The sequence below is a fragment of the Dendrobates tinctorius genome, unplaced genomic scaffold, assembly GCF_039654945.1.
Source record: "Dendrobates tinctorius isolate UK_male_01 unplaced genomic scaffold, ASM3965494v1 ptg000086l, whole genome shotgun sequence".
Lineage (NCBI taxonomy): Eukaryota > Metazoa > Chordata > Amphibia > Anura > Dendrobatidae > Dendrobates > Dendrobates tinctorius.
The window spans coordinates 3,526,934-3,551,542 of record NW_027361754.1 but is presented as its reverse complement, the minus strand read 5'-3'; the positions used below and the strand labels follow the sequence as shown (position 1 = coordinate 3,551,542).

Sequence of the window (24,609 nt, the reverse complement as noted above, 5' to 3'; positions counted from 1 at the left end):
GGGAAGTTGTCAGGCTTTTAAACTTCCCTTGTGCATCTCATTCAGCAGTTTTTGTGAAAAATACATATAAAAAAGAAAGTTAACATGTATCACTCGATGTAACCCTTAATAAAAAGTCGTGGTCAGCCCTCAGAGATGAACAAGGGCAACGCTGAAAGACGAAGGATATCACAGGCAGGAGAGTTATCCCCAATTACTGGAACGCACCGTAGGCTTTGGGGGTCGTACAGCTATTTCTGTTCCCCAAGGAAAGTAATTGACAAGTGAGGAACGTTTCCCCAAGAGGATGTCATCGTTATTTGACTTAATGTATCCTGACATTTCCCTTCAAACAGGAGGAAAGACACTGAGGCAGTCTGGCACAGAAAATAATTGCAGCATAAATTATTAGAGGTGCCGTGTAAAATTTAATTAACGATTCTGAGATTTGCCGGTTCTGTGTTTGAGACAGAATCCTTCATCATTTCCATACATGTTAATCAACTGATTTGGATTCCTGACTTAGCAAATTATATCACAGTCGGAGGACCCTGCTGGATCCATGGGAGGTGTGGAGGTAGACGTGGTTAGGAAGCCTCCCGCCTCAAATGTATTGATCAAGCCGGAGCGACCTAGAATACAGAACATCAGGCTGGCCGACAAAAGTAGGCTCTGTGCAGCCAACAAGTGTAACCCCTGGACCGAACGCCGCTCTATTATCCGTCACCAGACAGCAATTCAATTTATAGCAAGGAATGGTCATTAGTTGGGCACAAAAGTTGTTTTTTTTTCCTCTGTAAAGACAAACATGAACTCTTAGTAGAAAGTTTCTCAAAACCACAAACTAATCGTAAAAGAAACCCAAACTATTTCGCCCTCTAGACATAAAATTGAGGCCAAGTGGTCGCTGGAAAGAAGGTCAGTTTGCTCAAGAACTTGGACCACCCAGAGAGATAATAATGGCAGCGGATGTGTCTGACATTGCTATGCATTAGTAGCTATATTGCTATTTATACAGTATTATGCAAATGGTGCAAATGCCAACCGAAAATGCAATGGATGGTGCAACTGGAAGCGAGAAGAGTTTACTAGAGAAAGAGTGTGGTGACACAAAAGACAGAAGTACTGCGGCATGCAAAAAAGTATAATTCAGGCTCCAGAGATCAGGTGCAGCATGAGAGACGTGTAAAGAAGTGTAACATTGTAGTGCAGATGTGTCATCGTTAGAAATCATTATTTCATTTTTTTAACTGGTATGAGAAGTGTTATGGTTGTCTCTATTATGGGTGTGTTGTCACTGTTACGGGGCACTGTCTCTGTTATGGGGGCACTGTCTCTGTTATGGGGGTACTATGGCCGACTATCATGAGGGCACCGTGGCCATCTCTGTCATGGGGGTATTCGCTGTCTCTGCTATGGGGGCACTGTAGTGATCTCTATTATGATGGCAAAGTGGCTGTTACGGGGCATTGTAGCTTTCTATGTTGTGGGTGCATCGTAGCTCTCTGCTAGGGCACTGTGGCTGTTACGGTTCATTGTAGCTTTTCTGTTGTGGAGGCACTATAGCTGTCTCTTGTTATGGGGACACTGTGGCTGTCTCTGTCATGGGGTACCTTGGCTGTCTCTGTCATGGGGGTACCTTGACTGTCTCTGTCATGGGGGTACCTTGACTGTCTCTTGTTACAGGTCACTGTGTCTGTTCATAAATGTCATTCAGATGCCAATTATAGGATGAACCTATCTACTGGATAAATAGCCAAACTGTTCATGGTTTTCATAAATTAATCATGGTAAAGAAATCACAGCCATGAATCCACTACGGGGGTTTTCTCATTCATAAATACATAAAATTGGAAAGTGCTTGTAAAACAATTCCAGGCACATTGGAGGATTGCACACTTCACTGCAGGTGAGGCACATATGCAAACACATTTGTTAACATGCATTGCTTTTTCGCTGATTACTTCGTCCCACACACACATGATACACCATTTGAAAGGTAAACTTGCTCCCTTCAGTAAGAAAATAGCCAAACAAATCACACATCCACGATTTTATCACTAAATACAGTTTAAACATTCATTTTCATAAACCTGCAGAAAGACACAATGCAGGTGGCACCTTAACCGGAAGACATTTTTTGGAGTCTACTTATCAAACCAATTTAATGTATTACCAATCTACATATATAAATACCTGTCTGTGATCATCATCTCATGAAATACATTTACATTTGACCAGCTTGCTTTTTCTGAAATTGTCTGTGCCCCTGACGACCAATGAGCAAAAATGCGCATGGACCAACAAGTAGAAAAGAAATGGCAGATCATGTTTTAGTGCCCTGATTTTTACTTGTCAGCACCAGCTGTTGAGCAAACACTGAACTGTTTCTTTAACTGTTATCTGGAATTCACATCATTGCATCAGCCATGTGGCCCCCGGGCCCTATGACCACCTCTAAGGGGGTTTCTATCAATTAGGACAGTATTTCTGCCTGAGATATATCATATACTGTAAATAGTTAACAAGCTCTGCAGCTATAATTAGTATTTTATTGATTTATATTCCCCAATTTCCAGCTTTACAGGAAAGCTGACAATTATTGATTGAGACCGCCCACTGGACTCTTTAGCCCACAGTAACTGAGAATTCAAATGAATAAAAAAAAAAAAACAACACAATTTATCTGAATCTTTTAACTCAAATCTTTATGTCAGCCTTCTCTGCTCTACAGACTGCAGAGCTGCTTCTGTAACACTTTCACCTTGAAGGGATATTCATGGCTCCCTCCGGCTGTCTCGGCGACCGCACAGATAGCAAACATGCATGTGCACGTCTACAGTACAAATGGGGGACACGAGTAGCTCATTTTGGTGGTCGGTGGAGATCTCAGCGGTCAGAACTCCTCTGATCTAATAGCTCTAAATTACACTGTGTATAGGGGATAACGTGTAACCCCTGTCATTTAGAAACAATTGCTCCCAGCCTGACCTCTGTTCTGAAGATTATTATTAAAACATATTTCATTTTTTATATTCTGTCATTTATTTGCTCATGTAGCCGCTGTGCAAAACTTTTGAAGGTTTTATGTTTTTCTATACACAATCTTATCCATTTAAAATCAATTTAGAGCTGAGGTTGGAGTGGGGAGGAGGCAGACATTTATTTATTGCAATACTTTTACCATGAAGGTGTAAAGTCATAGCTTGTAGTAGGCGGTGGAGATAATGCAGACAGTTGGTAGGCATCCATAGGAGCAGGTGACATTGCAGGAAAGCGCTGCTCTGTGCAATTCTGGTCTTTACAAGTCCCCAGGATCTAGCGTTACAGTAACGCATATTAAGTATCAGCACAATCCCCCAACCGCAGGAGCCCAGGAGTTATTTTAGAAGCCAATCCGCGTAAGTTCTCCAGCAGACACAAAACAGAATTACCTCTTTTCTGAGATGTGCTTTTTTTGGCCCAGGAAACTTGGAATAGCAAGGTCAGGATGACGCGCTTCTGTAATGTTAGGCTATGTGCACACGATGCAGATTTGCTGCGGATCCGCAGCGGATTTTTCCACGCAGAAACGCTGCAGATCCGCACTGTGATTTAATGTACTGTCACACTTAGCGATGCACCAGCGATCCCAACCAGTGATATGACGCGGTCAGGATCGCTGGTACATCGCTAAGTGGTCGCTAGTGAGCTGCCACACAGGCAGATCTCACCAGCGACATCGCTGGGGACCGGGGTCGCTACTTACCTGTCAGACTAGGCAATCCTGCGTCCTCCCGCCCGGCTCCACGCGTCGCTCGTCCTCACAGCAGGAAGCGCCGCAGGAAGCTGACGACGAGAAACGGTCCTGAACGTTCTCACGCGATCAGCGATAAGCAGCGGGGGAGCGGGTTGTAGGTAAGTATCACACACAGCGATATCGCTAGCAATATCGCTATAACGTCACTAGTTATAGCGATATTGCTAGCGATATCGCTAAGTGTGACAGTACCTTTACAGTACAATGTAAATCAATGGCAAAAAAAAAAAGCTGTGCAGATGGTGCAGAAAAATCAGTGCTGAATTGCTGGGGATTTGAGGCTGTGTGCACACGCTGCGGATTTTGCTGCGGTTCCGCAGCGGTTTTGGCCGCTGCGGACCCGCAGCAGTTTCTGCTGCGGTGTACAGTACAATGATTCCCTATGGGAATCAAAAACCGCAGTGCAGACGGTGCGGAATTTTCCGCGCGGATTATCTGCGGTTTTCAATCCGCAGAAAGAATTGACATGTCAATTCTTTCTGCGGATTCCCCTGCGGTTTGCCATCTCCTCCATTGAGGAGATGAAAAACCGCAGGGCAAAACCGCAGAGCAATCCGCAGGTAAAACCGCAGGTCTTTTGACCTGCGGTTTCACCTGCGGATTGTACAAAATCCGCGCGGATGAATCCGCACCTTTTCCGCAGCGTGTGCACACAGCCTAAAAGAAGTGCATGTCACTTCTTTTGTGCGGTTTTGCTGCAGTTTTCCACCTGCTCCATTCTACAAATCCGCAGGTGGAAAACCGCAGTAAAACCTCAAAAAAAAAAAAAAGGAAGAAATCCGCAGGAAAAATGCAGGTAATTTGAAAAAATCCGCGGGAGGATCCGCACTGTGTGCACATAGCCTAACACCTCCCAAATCTAATATTATAGAGACTTAATACACTACTATTACTAGGGATGAGCTGAAAGAGAACACATTGTTTTTGCATGTTTTTAGGTGACCAAATACTTATTTTCCACAATTTGCAAACTAAATCTTGCCAAATCAGACAAGGTGATTTTCTGGATTTGTTTTCTCATTTTGGCTCTCAGGGTATGTATCCATGTTCCGGAACTGCTGCGCTTTGGATGCAGCAGATACCCGCTCCGCCCAAAGCGCTGCCCCCTTTAGTATGCGCGGTGATAACGCATGTGTTCATTGAACAGATGAGGAATCACCGCATCCTATTCATAGACTATGTTATTTATCTTGCGGAGACTGAGCTTCTCCGCAAGATAAATAGACATGCTGCGGTCTATATAGATGCGCCGCATGTGCGTATAAGCAGGTCTGCCACCTACGTATTTGCACACATAATGGAGACGGGATTTCATAAAATCCCCTCCACTATGCTGTAACATCTGGAAGCTGCAGATTGGACGCTGCGGCTGTACGCAGCGTCCAATCCACAGCAAATCCTGACCGTGGAAACACACCCTCATAGTTGTGGTCTACCTACTTTTCCCCACTGTATACGCTGCACTCTGTTATGTAGGCGCTATAGTATTCTCTCCATTTTTAGCATTTGGGTTCTTTAATCCACTTTTTATAGTTTTGCACTAGATCAGAGGTCTCCAACATTTCTAACCTTGAGGGCCACATCCAGCTCTAGCCCCACTCACAGTACTGACACTCAGAGCCCCCTATTACCAGTATAATGACAGCCAAAGCTTTTCCACTGAAATCACACCAAGGCAGTGTGCCAAGATCCAGGGTTTCCTATCTCTCCACCATTCAGATCTACTATTCTATGCAGGCTACACGCAAAAGTCACCATCTAGAGATCTACTCTTAATAGCTGTTTGCTACACCTGGCGCTAATGCACCGAGCTGACAGACATCCGTGAGCCACACATCATGGGCCCGCAAGCCACATGTGGCTCTCGACCTACAGGTTGGGGGACCCCTGCACTAGCTAAAACACGTCACTGTCCAGGACTGTTCCTTTAAAGGTGACATTTTCCAAAATTCTAATTATGCCCTATACATAAGATAGGAGACAACTCGCTGTTCGCTGGGGGTCTGACCACTGGAATTCCTAGCGATCCTGAGAACACTATTGAATGGAGCAGAGATGTGCAGGCTTGGTCTCTACTTCACTCATTGAAACTGCAGGAAATAACTTAAAGGTAAGATGTCAGTAGGATCAACTCCCTTAAAGAAGCACTCCTCCCATCAAAGTTTCGATACTCTTAATATATTGCAGTCAATCATATTATATAGCACTGTGTACTTACACTTTCTCATTTTGCCTTTCTAACCTCTTATCTGCTCTGTGTAGAAACAGGAAACCTCTTTGCCCTGCGCCCCCCCCCCTCCATTAACTTTTGCAGTGATGACTCATGCTGGGAAAATTGGCCTACTGTTTGTACACATAGATCTTAGAAGGATTCATCTTGTCAGTTTTTAATCACGTGATGTCATAGACCTAATGGAAAAGAGGAGAATTATCTGGGTAGAAAGTAAAAATGAGCAATTGTAAGTACACAATGCTGTTCAATATGACAACTGTAATGCTTTAGGAGGATGCAAATTTTGATGTAAGTGCTTCTTTAAGTTGTCTATATGGGCATACTGGTGTCAGTGATCCGATGTCTTATTCCTGAGAAATCCATGTTTTTCTTAAGAGCTGTTAAGATCTATGCGACAAACCTAGATCTCCCCCAGAATCTGGCTCCAGGGATTATTTTAAAAGAAAGGGAGGCTCTGCAGTGAAATCAGGAGAGCAGACTGTCATTCATTACATGTCTCACACTTGTATCGCCCTCTTTCATTTACAATAAACTGTAGACTCTCTGAGAGATCTATGCCCCACCCATAGATCTTTACAGCTCATTTACATTTTAAGAAAAATGTGGATTTTCCTGTAGTAAGACATCAGGTAGCTGATATCAAGGTACCATTTTATTCATCTTCCTATGACCTACATGCCTTCAAATTTATAGGACTGCTCTATAATGCATTTCCAAAATATGTAAGTGAAAGTTTGGCAAATCTTCACCATGATTTATCACTATGACAGTCTCATAACTGAATATAAAAAAAGTATTGATTTCTGTTTAATATCTGTAGGTAATAGTCAGCACACCATCCTAATGACTACAATCAGGAGTCCATGCGGCAATATAACCCCATATTTCATCTTGCACAGAAAGACAGCAAAAGTCTTGTAACATTTAGATTATTCTGTTCAGCTTAAAAAGAAAATCAACAAAGTAAGTGGGGGAAAAAGCACATTTCCTAGCAACGTAAATGACGTCTGCAATCTCAGCCTTTCACTGCAGGGATGATACGTCTCAATGAGGGCGGCAATGTGCCGTGTGCGCTGCGAGCAAATTGACACAATCTTCAAAATAGTATAATTTACATTTATGTCTAAACACAACCCACAGAACGGTGCAGTTATATCTAGGGAGCAGAGACGAAATCTAGCGATACTGCCGCTGGTTTTGATGTTACTATCCTAGTGATGTTTTAGTGAGTAAAGGGGCATCGACTGTCTGATCCTGACCCTTAGATATTAGGGGTCTGTAATGAGGGCAACTTTTGCAAGGCTGTGTGAATGTGGTGCAAAACCCTGCACAAAACAAATGTGGCTCTTTGCAAGCCATTCCTTTAGTAATTTCCTTTATCTTTTGGCTTATTGCAAAATTTCAGAACAACAGCAATAGTCCATGAGATGGGCTCTCCTAAATCCCAAGTAGGAGCTTGAAGATCATTGAAAATTTCCTTATTGCAAAAATTGATTTAGGAAAAACAAAGATGGAAAGCGCACATAGGGTGTATCGTCTAGAAGAACCACAATAGCAAGCAAGCCCAATCAGTTAGACTCACCTGCTGAAGTTGTGTGAGTCACAACAAACTGGGAATCACTCATAAAAGTCCGGTCGTCGCTGGTATCCCGCTGGTAGTGAATGAAACAAAGCCAAAATGGAAAAAAATCCAAAGTGGAAAAAAAGAGCCGGGCTGAATAAACCGCGCTGACCAGAAAAAACGCACCTTCGGCAGTCCATATAATAAAAACTTCTTTAATAAGCCTACGCGTTTCGTGGCAAAACCAGCCACTTCATCAGGGCATGAAAATTGATTTACACATTGCTAATTTCCCTAATGATTTACTACAGAGTCGCTGCAGGCTCCAATATGGGGGTCACTTTTTGTACCGACAATCCTTCTGCACCCCTCCCTCTTACATTTCACACGTCAGTCAGGCCTCTTTCACACATCAGTGGCTCCCGTACATGTAGTGACAGTTTTCTTACATACCGGAGACACTGACACACGTAGACCTATTCAAATGAATGGGTCTGTGCACATGTCAGTGTGTTTTCACGGACCGTGGGTCCGTGTGCAAAATACGCTGACATGTCCGTTTTAACACGGACACACGACCCGCAACAAGTGCTGCACACGGAGAACTGTTCACACTCTCCTCTGTTGTGAGTTCATTTTCCCCTTCATTACTGAGGCCCGAGGAACTCCCTCTTCTGGTAAAGAAAGGTAGTGAGCCTGATTATCAAACACCTGAGGCTGATGATAATGACTGGCTGAGTGGAGTTACTGACTGGATATAAGGCTGCCGACGCCCTTCTGCCCTGCGGGTGATTTCTCTGTGGGATCCTTGGAGACCAGTCTGAATTCCTGCTCCTCTAAAGCTAAGTTTGCTGCTCGGCCTTTTGCTTTGGTGCTTTGACTTTGATTTGCTTTGTTTTTCTGGATTTCTGCCATTCCCTGCTGGGGTGTGCTGAATTCATTTAGCTCTGTCTTCTGAAAATACCTGAGTGCTGATTTAGTTTTTGAAGCCTAGCTGCTTCAGGGCCTTTTTCATATCAGCTTGTTGGCTTATGTCTTTGATAGGGTTTTGGCAGATTGCAGACAGCAGCCTTCTAGGTAGTTTTGGGCCCCGTCTTTGCTCAGTCTATCTTTCTGTCTGTGTTAGTATTTTCATCTTGCTTCACCGTCATTATATGTTGGGGGCTGCCTATTGCTTTGGGGTCTGCTCTGGGGCAGTTTAGATTTCCCCTTTCTTTCTTTAGGCCTATGTAATTCTCCGGCTGTGATCGAGGGGTCTAGGGCATCGTAGGAACCCCCCACGGCTACTGCTAGTTGTGTTGATAGGTTCAGGGGTCTGCAATCTGATAGTTGCCAACTTCTCTGGTTTTCTGGACTTAGCTTGTATTTCTGCTTTTGCCTCCTACGGTCACTCATTCATAACACTGCTCCGTGCTCACGGACGGCCGCCGAAGAAACGGCTACTGTAAGCGCTGTTCCCGGCGGCTGGTGCTGACCGCGGCTGTGATTCTTCTCTCCTGCTCTGCCGGCAGGAGAGAAGAATGAATGAAAACCCGACGTGGGGTCCCGCTCATTTTATGAATCAACCAGACGAAACTTACAGCTGGGGGCTGCGGCCCTCAGCTGTCAGCTTCAACAAGGTTGGTTCTCAAGAATAGAGGGGTCCCCACGCTGTTTTTTTAATTAGTTATTTATATACCGTAATTAGGAAAAAAAACAAAAACGTGGGGACCCCTCTATTCCTTAGAACCAACCTTGATGAAGCTGACAGCTGAGGGCTGCAGCACCCAGCTGTAAGTTTCGTCTGGTTGGTTCATAAACCTGACGTGGGGTCCCCCTCATTTTATGAACCAACCAAACAAAACTTACAGCTGGGGGCTGCAGCCCTCAGCTGTCAGCATCATCAAGATTGGTTCTCACGTTTTTGTTTTTTTAAATTATAATTTAAAAAACAGCGTGGGGACCCCTCTATTCTTGAGAACCAACCTTGATGAAGCTGACAGCTGAGGGCCACAGCCCCCAGCTGTAAGTTTCCTCTGGTTGGTTCATAAAATGAGGGGGACCCCACGTCAGGTTTTCATTCATTCTTCTCTCCTGCCGGCAGAGCAGGAGAGAAGAATAACAGCTGCGGTCAGCATCAGCCACCAGAAACAGCGCTTATTGTAGTCGCTTCTTCCTGGCGCCGTCCGTGTGGTCCTGATGCAGCTCACGTGCGGCACACTGTTGCCACACGGAGGTACCACATGTCCACACGGACACAGATAGCTCCGGTACCCTTTTTTCCGGTACTGGAATTATCTGGACGTGTGAAACTGGCCTCAGACTTTTCTGAAATCTTGAAGTGGTAATCCCCTGTAACGGTATATACACTTAAGTGCTTTTTGTCAGGTGGGTTTGGAGATGATCCACTCTGAAACACACTTGAAGAAGTGCTATCAAAACTCTGAAAAGAATGAACATATTTATTTCTATGTAAAAACCACTTGTTCATATGTTCAGTGTTTTGAGCGTCTTAAACTTCCAATGACGCCAAGTCACCTGACAATTCTTCAAACAACTTCTGCTCTAACAATGCTTTTTACTTTCCTCTACAATTTAATGGGAAGGCTGAAAGACGCCCTGATGTCTTTCTGAGCATTTTTGTCATTAGTTTCTTTATTATTGAATGGAGTTAAAAGATTAAAAAAAAATCTAGAAAACGCTACTACAAAAAACCTTTGATAATTGCTCCCCAAAAAAGAATTGCTGACAATAAAAAAAAAAACCTTTAAAAAGCAATGAGGAAATGGCCTAAAAAGCTAAAAAAAAAAGATGCTTCAGGTTTCCAAAATGCAAGGCAAAAGGAGTTTCCAGAATTGTCTTCCACTTGAAAATCGGACATTTTTGGTTGCCTTAAAAAGGTGTTTTTATATATGGACAACTACAAAATTACATGAAGAAACTTTGCAAATAGATCACTCCTTCTGTTACCCTTTCTTGCCAACCTGCACATAGCAGAGGAGGCAGATGGGAGATAGTGAAGCTGGCCCTACACCTCACATTGCTGTCAGATGATTACTATTTTTATCACTATTGTTCCTGCCGACTCCTCCATAAGTGAGGAGCCTCAGCTGAGCATACCGGCCTTTTCAATGTGGAGACGGGTGTAAGCTGCTGCCAGACACTTCTGCTCCCTCTGGACACCTGGCAACTCATTATCTCTGCTAAGAACAAAACAATTGGGCATATTTTAATCCAACATGTCTGTGTCATGATTCTACCTATCGGTGTGTCCTTAAGCAGTGAGTCAAAGTTCAGCCGTCCAATCAGGGCTGATGTGTGTTGGGGCCTCCTCCATGTGTCTGCTACAAGCGTTATTACTTGGCTATTTAGCTCTTTCTCTGCCTCCAATTAGTGCCATTCGTAACTTTGTTCAAATGGTGTACACTTGCTCTGTTCTCTGTGTTCCTTTATGTGATCTTTGTTGCACAACTTTGACCACCTGTTTGCCTAGCCCCTTTGTCTTGATCCACCACCTTCCTGGGATTCTGACCTTGGACTGTGACCTGATTACATATTTGCCTTACCCCTTTGTATATAATGAGCATTCTTGGTATCTGACCCCGGACCTCTTGACTAACCATCATCACCGCTTATCAGTGAATAGTGACTTGCGTTATATCTGATCCTTTTTTTCCCCTTGAGATCTGCTTTCAGCGAGGGAAGGGACACCTCTTATACTTCACACTTCCAGTTCTACCTGAGTCAGTCATGACTCCACTATTGTGCATGCCCACCATAACACATAGTAGAGGAGGACGACATTACGTTGAACAGGCTGCTCTAGGGTAAATGAGAAGCCTTTTTTTAAATTTTCCATAATGCTTTATTTCTCCAACGCATTTCGGCACCAGACCAGCGCCTTTCTCAAGGTAAAAAGCCAAGTATCAGCCTCATCAGGTCTGTAGGTAGTTTGTATTGTGGAATCTGGTGACCGATCCGCTCTTATACAATTTTTGCAGTTTAGTTTTGTGTCAGATGGCCCTAATATAAGTAATGAAATGAGCAGATATAGACTGTGAAATTACGGACAGTGGGTCATGTGTGACCCCAGTACTGTAACTGTGGCCCTGCCGGTGACACACGTGACCTGCACGCACAAGGCTTCCAAATCAATAGTGCACGGAGAGAAGCACCTCATGGATATTTTATTGATTAGTTACAAGTGCTGAAGTGTAAGCAACGAGAAAATAAATAAATCTTTACAATGTTCCAGTCCCGGCAATACGACGAGGCGACAAGATCGGCCCCCTTCACCATCTATTCAGAGTCATTATGTCATCATTTTACCTTTTTACATTAAAACCGCTAATGCGTAACCTTGTCCCCAGATTGAAATGTTAACACGGTGCTGTTCATCTGAAAGAAATGTGTAACCCTGCGCTGGCCACGAAAAAAAAAAACCCTCTAAATTATTACAGCTGGCCTCTGAAAGGCAACTGGAGTCGAAAACACCACTTAATTTCCTTCATAAAAAAACACTATAATTTGCATTTCAGCATAGATTTAGCCAGTGTTTTCCTGCAATATATAACGCTAGCGAGCGCACGGGAGTCTGCTGAAGCTAATGAAACACATCTTGGCCGAGCACTGAGCTGTTTCTGTGTAACCGCAGCTTAAAATGTTTATGGCATGTGGTGAGAGCCGCGGCCGGGGCACATGAGACCATCACGGCAGAAACCGCTGAAAACTTGGTGAAATAAAGCGACACGACAGATATGTTTTCTTTAAATTAGTTTCCACTTGTCCCATACAGAAAATCTAAGTATCTTGATACATGAGGATTTTTTTTAATCTCCGTTTCCTTATGTGAAACATTTTCCATCACATCAATTTTGCACAAAAAAAAAAAAAATAGCGACGTTTTACTATTTGACTACATTTTTGTCTGCAGACTAAGAGTAATGTTCACTCTATTACGGGGAGACGTAACGAGTGGGAAAACTCCTCTAGATAGAAGTGTTATGAAGATGCAGCAAATTTAACAATCGCACCACTTTTTCCATAAATTTGGCGACACGAAACCAAGAAGTAGAACGGACTTTAAAAAATTACACTCAAAATAAATTCCCCCCCTTATTCTGTGTAACGATTAGTAGGGGGATAGGAGATGCGTAGAGATGTAACGAACGTCTCATTCCAAATAATTATAAGAATAAATTAATTGTTAAGGTGAGGTGTTTAGCGGGTATTTAGTTCAGCGCTGGTTAGCAAAGAAAGTTATTATGGTAAACTATATTATAATTGGAAGTAAATGCAGAGACCTTGGGCATTTTGCATTTTTTTTTTTTATGCAGAGATGTAATAGAGCTACCATAGAGATATACGGTATGTACTTCTATATGAATTCAGTTCCCATTTTATGAGGAATATGGCATGATAAAGAGACGTATTGGTCCTAACATTATTGCATTTGCAGCTTTTTTTGTCTAGCTTTTTTTTAGCTTGTTTTTTATTTGCACCTAGTTTTCTCTTTTTTTTTATCTGTTATATATTATATATTTTTACATATTTTCTTTTTATGATTGTCAATGTGGAGGTGGTTTTGTATTTCAGGTGTTTGCATCTGATTCGTCAATTGCAGCCTTAGGGCAGTTTCACACGTCCAGATAATTCCGGTACCAGAGAAAACGGTACCGGAACTGTCCGTGTGCATACGTATGCCATCCGTGTGACATCCGTGTGCTATCCGTATGTCCGTGTGTACCATCCGTGTGCTGTCCGTATGCTGTCCGTGTCTTTGAAAAATTATTTTCAATGTTAACCCTTTGACTTTTAAAAACGCACATGGACACCATTGACTTGTATGGGTCTGTGTGATCCGTGCTGTTGCACAAAAACGGACATGTCAGCGTGTTTTGCACACGGACACACGGTCCGTGAAATCACGCTGACATCTGCATAGACACATTCCTGAGAATGTATCTACGTGTGTCAGTGTCTCCGGTACGTGAGAAAACTGTCACTACACGTACCGGAGACACTGACGTGTGAAACTGCCCTTATAAAAAGTTCCAATATTTTTGCAGAAAGGCGCTCCCCTCCCCCCGCAGTGATGTTATGCACAATTGAAATGTCGCAGGTGATGCAACATTTCAGGTGAACCTGCAACCTTTCGCTCTAGAAGGTAGAATAAAAAAAAAATTTAATATTTTTTATTTTGTGCAATTTCATAAGCACAATCCAATTCCTTTCGTGCCTGACAACAAAAAAAGTAAGTTAAACCCCCCACAAATGATGACTTGGGCCCATAGTCACTGCAGCTCCATACTATGTGGTGCCTTGCGCTTGCAGCCTCAGATGATCTCACATTTGGTGGATTTGTTACCATTTTTCAGTTGATAATTTTTTTAAAAGTTCGACGTGCAAATCATTGTGATTCATAGTGCATTTTTCCAGCTCGGCAGCCAGGCCTGTCTGAATATTTTTGCCATAGATTTCACTGATGTTTAGGCTATGTTCACAAATAATACATGTTGCATTTTTATTTGCATGTTCCCTGCAGACTTTCTGTACAAAAAAAGGTAGCAGAAAAATAACTACATGGGAATCTGCTACTAAATCGCAGGCAGGGTCCTCTCTCCTCCTGTACCAGTCGTGACTTGTGTCGTTTAAGATTACTGTACTTGTTTTTATTATGTCGCTCCTCACATGTAAAGCGCCATGGAATAAATGGCGCTATAATAATAAATCTATATTAAAATAAATAATTGACTAAATTCCATCACTTGCAGATTTTTTTCGAATACATGTTCTTGTTTGTAGTGGGCGGCATATGGATGCAACACAGATGAAATTGGGATATACAGTAACTCCTCTTTTTTTTTCCAAATGACTGTTCCCCAAAAAAGGGAAACAATCAGAAACTATCATGTATCCATGTCTGTCCATGAAAATAAATTGGTTGCACATGTGAAACACAGACTTGTGAATGATCCTAAGCCTGGGTCTATCATGTGCAGTCCTGACCCATCTAACAGGAGTCATGGAGTCCTTTATCCCTGGTGCATCAGTGAGAAAGGTCAAGGTTAACTATCTGTGGTCAGATCTGATGGTTTCCTGTTCTACTAATTTATTCTGGTTTTCAAAGTTGAAATTTTCCAATGTTTTAATTTATATTATAAACTGATATGAATATCCGGCCCCTGAGGCCTCCGCGGGGCCTGTGAATAAGGAGGAGATAGCGCTGGTGTCTCTGAAGGTGACGTGGCTCGACACCAGTGCTGTGGCCCCTTGGTTCCCAGGAGGTTGGACCTCACTGATCGTAAAGTGATGACATGTCCTAGCGAGGAATGAAAGGGAAACCTTATTACAGCTCACGGGGTACAAGAAAGATCTGCAACTTCCTAATACACTTGATAAAAAACTGCTCTCTGTCTCTGAATAGAAACATTCTTATTTATTCCCAGAAGCTGAAAATCTTGCTCTGGTTTTGTTTTCACAACTACAGTTTGTTAAAGTGCATTATCCTGTGAGCTCTGGACAGGGTTCACACTGTGCATGTTGGCGATTTCTGTTTAGTTCTGGAAACTGTTAGGCTGCATTCACACATCCATTGCCATTTTTACACATATCAGAAATGGCCAATTTTTCTCCCATTTGATCATCCACTTTGCATCCTTTTTTTCTCGTCTTAAAAGAAAGCAAAAAAAAAACCCTGAAGATTTTCGACTGTCTGAACTATTTCTATCCATTGGATCTTAGCAATGGACTAGTTAGAACCCAGATGGAAACCTGAAGTAAATGTTGGCTGTTGTGAGTTCATTTTCCCCTTCACCATTGAGGTCTGATGAACGCCCTCTTCTGGTGAAGGAAGGTAGTGAGGCTGATTACCAAGCACCTGGGCAGGATGATGATGACTGGGTGACGGGAATTACTGACTGGATATAAGGCAGCCGATGCCCTTCTGCCTTGCTGGTGATCTCTCTGAGGGATTCTAGGAGACCAGTCTGATTCCTGCTCCTCAAAAGCTAAGATTTCTGCTCTGCTTTTGCATTTGTGTTTTGGTTTTGTTTTGCCTTGTTTTTCTGGATTTCTGCCATTCCCTGCTGGGGTGAGCTGAATTCCTTTTTGCTCTGTCTTCAGAAAATACCTGAGTACTGATATAGTCTTTTTGAAGCCTAGCGTCTTCAGGGCTTTTTTCCCTATCGGCTCTTGCTTTGATAGGGTTTTGGCGGATTACAGACAGCAGCTTTTCTATCCTGTCCTATTTAGTTAGCTTGGGCCCCATCATTTGCTCAGCCTATCTTTCTATCTGTGTGAGTGTTTTTTCATCTTGCTTCACCGTCATTATATGTTGGGGGCTGCCTATTGCTTTGGGGTCTGCTCTGGGGCAGTTTAGATTTCCCTTTCTGTCTTCAGGCTATGTAGTTCTCCGGCTGTGATCGAGGGGTCTAGGGCACCGTAGGAACCCCCCAAGGCTACTGCTAGTTGTTGTTGATAGGTTCAGGGGTCTGCAATCCGATAGCTGCCAACTTCTCTGGTTTTCTGGACTTAGGCTAGTTTCACACTAGCGTTTAAACAACGCGCGCACGGCGCCGCTAAGCCACGCCCCCTGCCGGCTCCCTGCCCGCCCCTTCCTGTTATCGCCTCCTCCGAGCGCAGAGGGCTGCATGCGTTATGCGCACCCTATCTTTAGCATAGGGTGCGCAGGCCGTGCGCAACTATGAATATAGCGTGCGCTGCGCATTTTTGGAGGTGCGCCGTGCGCGCCGAACGCAGCATGTTGCATTTTGGCGCCCACGGCGCACCTCCAAAAATGCGCAGCGCACGCTATATTCATAGTTGCGCACGGCCTGCGCACCCTATGCTAAAGATAGGGTGCGCATAACGCATGCAGCCCTCTGCGCTCGGAGGAGGCGATAACAGGAAGGGGCGGGCAGGGAGCGTGGCTTAGCGGCGCCGTGCGCGCGTCGTTTAAACGCTAGTGTGAAACTAGCCTTAGCTAGTATTTCTGTTTTTGCCTCCTACGGTGACTCATTCATAACAGTTGGCTTCCATTTTTACTTTATCCCCATAGACTTTTTGTTTTTACTATTTTTATACAATACCCATGTGTCCCCCTAAGCCTTCCTCTATTCTCTCCCCTCAACTACACCAAAAAACAAGTGAAATAAAAGACTCCTCCCTCTTCTCCCTTTCAAACAAAAACGTCCCACTTTTCGTTATCTTTTCTTTGTATAATATATATTTTTTTTTTACATGCGATTTCCATGCTTTCCTTGTTTTTATGTTTTATTTATTTCACACTCCTTTTATCATTTTTTCCAATTTGCAGATCAGACTCCTCTATTAAATTCTACATATGCCCATCTGAGTCTCATTTGCAAAATGGATGAGACTAGGACCCGCTCCGAGCCTTAGGGGATGGGATGTGTTTGTGGATCGGTGCATGGCTTATAAGTCTCCTCACTCAGACATGCCTTGCTTGGCTTGTCACTCTCCAGAAGGAGAAAAGTTGCCCCTTAGACCCCAGTCCAGAGCTTCTAACCTAGCCAAATCAGATCTCATGCTTTGCACTGAAGAGAGGCAACACCCTGAAACAGTGTCTTTAAACTGAAATTCTGATTTGGCTTTTATCCTAAGGCTATGTGCACACGTAGTTTTTGGTCCTGCGGATTTGGAAAAATCTGCAGGTAAATTCTCAGGTCAAAAGACCTGCGGTTTACCTCTGGATTAGCCTGCGGTTTCACACCTCTACAATGGAGAAGGTGTGAAACCGCAGTGGAATCCACACAAAGAATTGACATGCTGCGGATTTGAACCTGCAGCAAATCCGCACGGAAAAATCCTCAGCATGTGCACAGCGTTTTTCGGTTTACCATTGAAAACAATGGTACTGTACAACACACCTAAATCTGCTGCGGACCCGCAGGGCCAGAAACGCTGCGGATCAGCAGCAGAATCCGCACCGTGTGCACATAGCCTAAGGCATATTGCAAGGGTCGCTAAAAGGTTGATAGTGACTTTTAGGATTGCTGCTTCCAATAGGTTGAGCTAGGGTTCTAGTCCACGTCCGTTCAGAAGAGACAATTTGCGTATTCAATTTCCCAGAGGAGCATACATGGCTTATAAGTCTCCTCATTCTCACATTCCAGGCTTGGCTTGCTACTCTCCATAAGGAAAAATGTGACTCCTTTGTGGATCAGTGAAATTCTCTGGATCTGTGCGTTGTCTGAGGAAAAAAAAAGTGTACAACGAATGTGAGAATTTAGCCTAAAACTGATTTTCCGAAGGAAAAAAAAAGTTCTGTTTTTGACGCCTTCTCACATATTGTGCTCTTCAGGCGCAAAATGTTAGATTGTTGTGATAATTTCAGAATAATGTAACGTCTGGACGCTGTGCCCACCCGACTATGCAAAAATGCAGCAAAGTCTGAAGTCCCTCCAGCAGAAATCTCTCCTGGCCTGACTGTGAACCTAAAACTTTTTCTATCAGACTCCTTGGAGAAAACTGCAATTTGATAAAACGATTATCCGCTAAACCTTTAGGAAAATTTATTGAGGCGCAGAAGCATGCGCCCTGTCATTTAGCAGTAAAAAATGTTGCATCTACTATAGGCCCACAAATAATCCTATCTCCCTGATCTCACACACGACCCGGCAGGGATAAGAAAGTGAGATCTCACCAGCCCTGCTTACCTCCGGATGAGGCAGTGAACAGAGCCGGAAGACCCCTCTAATACCACTCTAAGGCTTGTTCTGATACTTGATTTGTAAGAAGTTACTGTGTAATAGAACATAAATGTATCATACGTGTAATACTACACTGTATATAATCATAGCCGTCTCCAATTATTTACCGTATTGTAAGCTGGAAACTTGTGACCGTTAATTACAATAATGACTGAAAAAATATTTCTTTCCGTCTTGCCCATTCCTAGGTAATTCCGAGGTGGGAATTCTTTAATTCAGTGAATATTTAGCTGTCGCTGTCTTCGCCTCTTACGATTACTCATATCCATATGACACTACTCACTAAAAAGAGAGTCGACTAATTTCACTAATCTAAAGCATTGACATTTTATTAACAACCACTCAAGGATATTATAAACTAAATAAGAAAATAAGATTAAGGGATCTTGAAAAAATCCACACAGTGAAAGCCGACCAAGTTTGTTACGACAGGCAGTAACGCCCTATCAAGCAGATCGTGTAGCTGGATGAACAATAATGGCTCATTATCAGCACATTTACCTGTCTGACTATCATTTTCCGATAATCAGACAGTGTAGACAGGCTGCCAATCACCCAAAAATGCTCATTGATCACGTGAAATTATTTTTAAGCTTCCCGTGATGAGCTTTAGGTGAGTTTTTAATGTTGCCGATTTTCTGCACCTATTAAGTAAATTCTGTTACTCGCTTTTTTATTGCTTTTTTTTATTTTATTTTACATGCTTTTATGCCACTGTGTTTTTCATCATGTTCTAAATAAAGTTATTTTAGCTTTGATTTGCTGTTCCCACGATGAATTATTGTTGTTGCAGTTTTTGCACTTCCATTAAGTAAAATAGGTTACTTGCATTTTTTTTTAAAATATGCCTCATAAAAAAAACTCATCATGGGAACGTAGCCTTACAGTTTCAGCACAGTGGATGGGATTTATAGAAATCTTATTCCCACTGCGCTTCTTTTTCTAAACTCAGTGTATAAACTGACCTGCGGTGCGAGTTTTAAATCAGCAACATGTCAGTTTCACTGAGTTTTTTATTTGCAGATTATTCATAGACTTGGATTAGATGCTGAAAATACGCAGGAAAAGAAAGCATATCTGTTATCTTTGTGTTTCCAATGCGGGATCACATCAAAACCGCGTGTAATCTGCACATGCCTGTATCAATAAAGTTTTCTCAAAGTCAATTACCAGGAATTGTCAAAAACAAAGCAGCTTTACTTAAAACATGACCCAGCAAAAAGAGAAAAAAAGTAGCATCAAAAACGCAATAAAAATACATGTAGAAAAACCCTCAAATGTCATGAAAAAGCAGAAGTAATCTAATTTACATAAGTGGTGCCAAAAATCTGCAACATTAAAAACTCATCATGGGAACATAGCCTAAAAGTCACTGTTCTCAGCGGCACATTGTGCTGTGTAACCAGTATGTGCTGCCGAGAATAGTGGCACAGAACCATCTATTACTGATCATTCTGTGCACATGGGAAGGGCGGTTGGCCGAGTTTTAAAACGACCACCGATCATGTAGCTGTCACTAATGGCTCGTGTAATCCCACCCTAAATCTTGGAATATGGAGACACAGCTAGTATCCAACCGATACTGGTACATCATTTCGTGGATGTATCCTCCTATACTGAAAAGCATAGTCGTCTACTCTTTTCTAGACACTCCTATTTGGGCATTTTCCCACCCATTATACCCTATGGACACACTTACCAAACCATGAACATTAAGTGTCACTGAATCCATAGAATGCGTCCAGGCCTTTGGTGTCAACCCCTGAAGAAGAAGTGATATGCTTCGAAACGCGTAGGGATTAAAGGGTTAACTATTTTAACCTTGTGTGGTTATGAAATTTGTCTGGCAGCGCACGTAAAGTCCAAGAATTATTCCTAAGTAACTTTGTTTGTGGTTCCGCTGTGGACCGTTGGACGTGCAGCAGGCTGACATACTATACAGGCTTTACTTTCTCTTCAAGAAGGTGAGTAGACTTACTCTAATTATTCATACATTTTACCCGGATAAGACCCTATTGCGCTCTTGTCTCAACCTTTTAGTGCAAATAATAATAATGTAGCGGCACACAACATTTTATATTAATGTCTTTATTACGTTCTACAATAACAGATCCAATCAGGAGAGTGTTATAATACTATAAGGGGTTAAATCTAATTCCTAATCCCACGGACCCTCAATGAGGTCACATTCAGCCAGATATTACAGCACAATTACTGCTCTTCTTACACATTGGATTCCTACAAAACTCACAGCGTGGGAGCTTGATACAATCCAGGATCCCTACGGTGGTTGTTATGGATCTGAAGGCATCTTTTGTACTTGAGGACACCTGTGTTCACGAGGGAGCAAGAGCGGTGGTCACAGCGGGAGCCATCCAGAAAACCGTTCATCATCAGGACGTACCGTAATGGAAGAACTCGTCCGTGGATGGATGGGACAAAAGTCTAAACGTCTGCTGACTTCACATTGCACCGAACCCTCATCACATCTAGGATTCTTCGTCGTTGGTGTAAAATCGAGAACTTCATCCAAATTATTATTCCTCCCATTGCACCGAACCCTCATCACATCTAGGATTCTTCGTCGTTGGTGTAAAATCGAGAACTTCATCCAAATTATTATTCCTCCCATTGCACCGAACCCTCATCACATCTAGGATTCTTCGTCGTTGGTGTAAAATCGAGAACTTCATCCAAATTATTATTCCTCCCATCATTCTCACAAGAGCCTGGGATGCTGAGCTGTGGGCTGCTGTACGATATGGAGGGAGGTAGGACGTCACCGGTGGATTTCAATACCGGACTAAGGCCCCTACGGTGCTGCTCATATGTCTGTATTCTGCTCATATGTCTGTATTTTTTATGGGCCAGTAATCCTCACAAAAAAACAAAAAAAAAAAAAACACGACACTTCAAGTCTATAAATCTGTGGAAAAAAAGAAGCCACATACTGATGCAATCCATGTGACCTCCATTTGTTGTCCGTTTTCTAAATCTTTAATTGATAGGAGAAGCTGTGACATTTGTGGGTTGTTTTTTTTTACATAAAAGAGACACTGACGAAACATTGATGGTAAAATCTGACATGAACTAAAAGGGGATGACAATTTGGAGAGGCACATGGATGAGAAATCGTCTGTTTTTTCTCATGCAAAAAAAAAAAAAAAAAAAATGGGTTAATGAAACCAACTTAAGAAAATAATGGATCAATAGGGTCAAAAAGGCAAAAAGTAAAGCAAAAACAATTATTTTGTAAAAGGATACAGTGACTCAGACGTGAATATACAAGATGGGACATTGCACTTATTTAATATGGTATTTTATGTGGTTTTGGACTGAAAAGACCCTTAAGGGAACTTACGTAAAAATTACGGCCTAAAACTTGGTCTAAACTTTTCAGAGAAAACTTCACGCGATACATTTTGGATTTTGTTGATTTTTGTGCACAATTCATTGGAATGAATAAATGAAAATCTCCAGCATTTCCCCCAAATCTTCAATGGTTACAGCCCATGACAGATTTTTACTGTGTAAGACCGGGATCAGACATGAGAGAAACTCGGCTGAGTCTCGCATGTTAATACCCGGCACTCCCGCCGGCACTCAGGAGCAGAGCGTGCGGCTGACTGTATTGCTATGCGGCTGCACGCTCCGATCTGAGTACCGGTGGCAGTGCCGAGTATTAACATGCGAGGCTCGGCCGAGTTTCTCGCATGTGTAATCCCGGCCTAATAGTGTTTCGTTAATGTCACATTTACTACCTTTGTATTTTACTTTTATTTCAGAATTTCAGTCCGAATTCTACAAACGACATCCCCCAACAAGTCCCCGGTAACTGCAACTCAGAAACTTTGTCTCCCCATCCGTCCCGGAGTCTGCGGTTCTGTTACAGGTTGTTATACTACTACTTTTTATTCTTGTACAGTTTTAGGACGTAGAGCTACAATCCGTTCCCAGGGCCACGTCACGGCGTCCTCGCTGCGTTGCATTGTAAGCGCTGCAACAATTCACGACGTGAGTATACAGAACAGGAGGGGCGACTGCTCAACCTGCGCCTCATAAGCTTCAGCTTTGGTTTAATGATTTGTGCCGCTTTAGTTTTGATTGCCAGCGGCGGCTGAATAGTCGGCTACAGCCGGTCATATTGTGCCTGTGTACAGTAGGAACTGCACCCGGGAGACTAGATCACTGCTCTCATTCCTCTCGTTTCTAAGACGCTAGACTATCGGAGCCCTGGAAATAGAGCAAGGATTACACACAAAGACATAGCAGGCCCAGAGGAAAGAATAATGGCCGGTAACCCTGTGTGTGCCGCTCCATCCTCCCTACCAGGAATGTGCAATACGTCGCCCCCATACAGAAACCTAGACTTTATATTCTCTATATGCATGATTTCTGAAGGAGAACGCAAATAGTAGATTCATTCTCCTCCAGCCCATAGCAACCATACTGCTGGCAGCCGTAATGAGAATTCATTCATTCATATTTTTTTTTATAACAGAATTTTTTTTACTTTTCAGACATTTTAAAGTGACGTAATCACCGGATTTAGTGCGACACGGAGACCTCAAGTCTATCAGGACCAGTGTCGGACTGGGGTGCCAAGGGCCCACCAGTAACAATGACTTTTGGGGCCCACTTTTCACCTGCATACAAATATTACGCTACTCCTTCACAAATTTACCTAAATCTCTATATAATAATACACTGGGTAGTTTGGTTAAAGAATGATGAGATGCTGATTTTTTCTGTATGGAGTAAGTCATGTGAATCATGCCAAGTACCACCCATATAGTAGGGTTGGGGGGCCCGTCTGCACATGGGCCCACTGGGGGATTCCCCTGTACCCCTATGGGCCAGTCAGAGCCTGATCAGGACTCTTACCATTAGCGGCATTTTATTATATACTTTGTGGACTGAGCATGTCAATGGTTGATCTCCGGCAAGTTCAGAATTATTCTAAATTAGTATAGTAATCCATAGAAATAAAGTGTATATATATATATATATATTTATTTATACACGTCTCTCCTACGTGGTAGAAGAAGGATGGGCCTTGTAGTTCCCCATCAAATAGAAAGCCACCGCTTGCACCCGGCTGTGGTAATCATATTAGTTATGCGATGTGTAATATTCTATGTAAGGATAGATGCATTTTTCAATATATTTTGAAATATTTTTGGGAGAAATTTCTTTATTAATTGCATTCCAATTTTTTTAATGAATATTTCACTTACTTGCAGTCACCTACTCGTCACAAAGAAATACCACAAACTATGTCGTCTAGTATTTCACAGGATTGGTCAGCTGTTGTACAAGTATAAGGCTACGTTCCCAAGATGAGTTTTTTTGACGCTGTGTATTTTTGAAAAAAACGCAAGTAACATATTCTAATTAATGTTGCAGAGTCTGAGCGTGCCTTGGAGCATGCTGAGACTTGTAGTGGCAAGACAATGGCAACTTCAGGAGCTCAGCTTTCGAGCTTCTCTCCTATTACAAATGTTAGACCCCACATCTGCTTAGATTTGGGGTCCTGCGCGTTGCATGAAATGTAAAGATAACGTGCAGTCACTTCCATACAATACACTGAATCCATAACATGTCCGAGAACAAAAGCGTCTCCCATAAAAAATAATAGGATATCCTGCGATCTCCCACAGAACTCCTTACACAACGCAACTAAATCAGATGCAATAAATGCAGAGAGATGGATGCCATCATGTCGGACTGGGTGACTTCTACTTCTCCACAGCACACATTATTTTGCCATCCCGCAGCTGTCACGCACTTTGTATTTTGCTTCGACCGCACTCAATGACACGGAAGGCAGCTCTGTATAATGTATTATTCCATCTGATTAGCCTCATTGGCGGATCAGTGGCTTGTTAATCCTGCAGAATGCCACCCATGTAGCCCACAGACAAAGTGCTTAGAGCTGGAGTGTAAACAGATAAACAAGGGAAAAAAGTTTTGGAAACTTTGTTTGATCAACATGAGCAAAAGAAAGTATCACATTAACCGTCCAGATCTGCACAAACCCCCCTCCTACAGCAGATGGGACCAAGTCCACCGAATCACAGCACGGTTTCCTTCCTTCTTAATTGCTACAATTAAAATCCTGGAGGAAAAAAAAAAAAATGATTGCCACACTACCCATCTGTAGAATGCAAATGAAAGACGCTCGCTCTGTATTATCACATATAACATAACAAAAAATATTATTATGGCCGTTATTGGCGCCCGGAGGCTTCTAGGAAGGGAACTTTGCTACGGATAATAATTTGACCGGGAAGCAGCGGCCTTCCTTCACGTTGCTGCTCGTCTG

General features: G+C 42.8%; 1 protein-coding gene across 7 annotated transcripts in view; it reads right to left on the bottom strand.

Moving 5' to 3' along the window:
* PKNOX2 (PBX/knotted 1 homeobox 2) overlaps positions 1-24,609 on the bottom strand; it is a 485,162-nt gene that overhangs the window by 458,458 nt on the left and 2,095 nt on the right. The gene's annotated exons all lie outside the window — the stretch shown is intronic.